Consider the following 2,916-nt stretch of genomic DNA (forward strand, 5'->3'; position numbering starts at 1 on the left):
ATGGAGACAGAGAAGATTCTGGAGGGACAGACATAGGTTGCAGAAAACCCTCACTCTGAGTGTGGTCTCACAGACGACAACATTGAGAGGTGATTCATGCAGAAAGGTCATCAGAATAGAAGGTCTTTGTCAACTCTTGCCTACCTGGATCAGGCAGCTGATCTGATCTTATTACAGGGACTGGCTGTGCATGCAAAGGCAGCAATCACCAAATCCCACTGGGTTTCCAGCATCTTATCTTTTAAAAAATAAGACACGGTTTGAAGATCAAAACTGATTTCATGGGAAGAAAAGAACACTTTGCCTCTGTAGTTGCTACTGTGGATTTACATGATTAGGAGGCAGCTTTAATTGCCACGATTCCCCCCAACCCCCAATCTGGAAGACTGTGAGACTGTGAGACCACAGAACTCACTTCTGGAGTTGTGGAAGAGAACATATCCCCCTTCATCTGATCTAATTACCATACTTATTTAATGAGTTATCAACTATGCAATTTTTTCCCAGATTGTTTCTTACTTTGTTTTTAAAAAGGATCTTCAAAATAAACCGTTAAAACACCAGGAGATATAAACAAATTGCAAATGAGGGGCTGGTGAGATGACTCAGTAGATAAAGGGGCTTACCCATAAAGCCTGAGGACCAGAGTTCAATTTCCAGGACCTACATTGACTCTTGTATGTTGTGAGTGTGTGTGTGTGTATATACATGCACACACACAAATAATAAATAAATAAATAAATATTTAAATAAATGAAATGTAACTAAAACTAGAAAAGTGAAATGGGACAGAGACTCACACTGTGAGTGCTCTGGTACCCCCCCCCCCCATCCCCATCTCTGACTCTCAGAGGCATCCTAAAACAGCCTGTAAGCTCCCATAGCTCATGGGAGCGAAAACCAGATCAAAGTGGTGATCAAATCAATTATGACTTGATTTTGAGAACTAGAGAGAGGCCTGTTTTATATTCAAGTTCCCTGTGTTTTCTACAATTGTACCTCTTAGATGGTGCAGTGACTCGGAGCTTAGGAGTTCACGTTGCCAACCCTGATGGCCCAAGTTTCATTCCTGGGACTCACTTGGTGGGAAGGGAAAAGTTCTCTGACCTCCATATATGTACCATGGCACATGTATTCCCCCCCACCCAAAAAAATAAACAGATTAACAAACATGTATTCTATACTATGTAGCATACAGCCTTCTCTTTTCCCCTAGTAAATCATAACTACTTCCATGATGTAAGTCTTTTCTTAAAGATGGACTTAAGGGCACCATGGGATTTTATTATATAGCTTTATCATAATTTGCTTAACCAGTCTCTCTTTGCAGACACATAAAATTTAAATGTCATAAATAATACCTCGCCAAACAACCTTTTGCCTGACTCGCTCTTCACGTCTCTGCCATTTCTCTGAGGTTGAGTTCTTAAGTTCAAGGCGGTGTCCTCCATGGTTTCTGGTGTTTGTTGCCCAATTGTCTCCAGAAACTTTGCACCTCCAGTACTTAAGAAATTTTAAGGATGGGGGTCATGACCTTGAATTGGGCTTAGAAACAACCTCTTGTTGTGGCTGACATTTTCCCACAAATATAAAATACTTGCCGGATACTTTACCTTGTACATGAACACTCAGCCTTGTAGAGTGAACAGTTTCTCTGATATTTTGAAGACTTCCTCTGCATTCAGTAACTAGAGGAAATGAGAATTAATCAGCATTCTCTAGAGAAATAGTCTAATAAGAGGTACATGCATTAAAATGTATTAAAATAGACAAAGGAGACTTATAATGAGCTCTGGTTCATGTGATTAGCAGGCCGAGAAGTCCCACATTCTACAAGCTGGGAACCCAGGGCGTGATATAATCTGGCTCCAGTCTGTACAAAAAACATGAAGGCAGAATCTGAGGGCAGGAGAAGATGAACTGAGATGTTCTAGCTAAGCAAGGAGACAGGAAGAAAAAGAACAAAGTTCTCTTTTATTCTAACAAGGCCTTCAATGGGTCGATGATGGCCAACCATTTTGAGAGGGGAAATCTTTACTGAGATCACAGATTCCAATGCTAACACCTTCCAGAAACACCCTCATAGACATACTCAGAGATGCTATTTAATCTGGGCAACCCTTGGCCTAGTCAAGTGGATGTGTATTAACTACTATAGCAGCAGATGGGGATGGGTAGAAGAGGGAATCTCTAAACTTCACAACTTTACCATATTGATTATCCACTCCAAGAATCACAAAGATTGATTTGCATAAACTCTTGAGATAGACTCAAACACAGGAATGTTGAGGTTAGACTGCCAGCAGTTTAGGAAACGGCATTTTACAGAATGCCCATGTTAGTGTTAGGCCATCTCAGTGCCTCATTTGTAGTGTAAGAGATGTGTCTTCCTGTCCAAAGGATTCATATACAACAGTCTCCTTTTGCTACTCCTTACTAACTCATTCTCTTCCCTTTTTATTATATTATTTTATGTGTATTAATGTTTTGCCTGCATATATGTCTGTGTACCATTTGCATATCTGGTGCCCAAAGAGGCTAGAAGACCACATTGGATTCTTAGAACTATACTTTACAGATGGTTGTGAGCTGGCCTATGGGTGCTGGGAATCGAACTTGGGTCCTCTGGAAGAGCAATCAGCGCTGTCAACCACTGAGCCATCTCTTTAGCCCCAGTTTTCATTGTCTTTCACACATGAAGAAACTGTATCTACCTACCTCTCATCAGAAAGGCTTCACTGTAGTTTGAACCTGAACTGTCCCCTCAGGCTCATTGATCCTCATTGAGCTCTTGTTCCTCTGTGACAGGAGCTTGTGGAATTTTGATGAGGTTGGGGCATAGCTAGTAGAAGCAGTGTGATAGTTCAGGCCCTGGTTCCAACCACTTACTACTTCCTGATCTTTCATGGTGTGAGG

General features: G+C 41.2%; 1 pseudogene; it reads left to right on the forward strand.

Moving 5' to 3' along the window:
- Positions 1-277, forward strand: LOC114619095 (annotated as a pseudogene).
- Positions 278-2,916: the final 2,639 nt, after the last annotated feature.

Source organism: Grammomys surdaster, unplaced genomic scaffold, assembly GCF_004785775.1.
Source record: "Grammomys surdaster isolate TR1022 unplaced genomic scaffold, NIH_TR_1.0 146, whole genome shotgun sequence".
Taxonomy (NCBI): Eukaryota; Metazoa; Chordata; class Mammalia; order Rodentia; family Muridae; genus Grammomys; species Grammomys surdaster.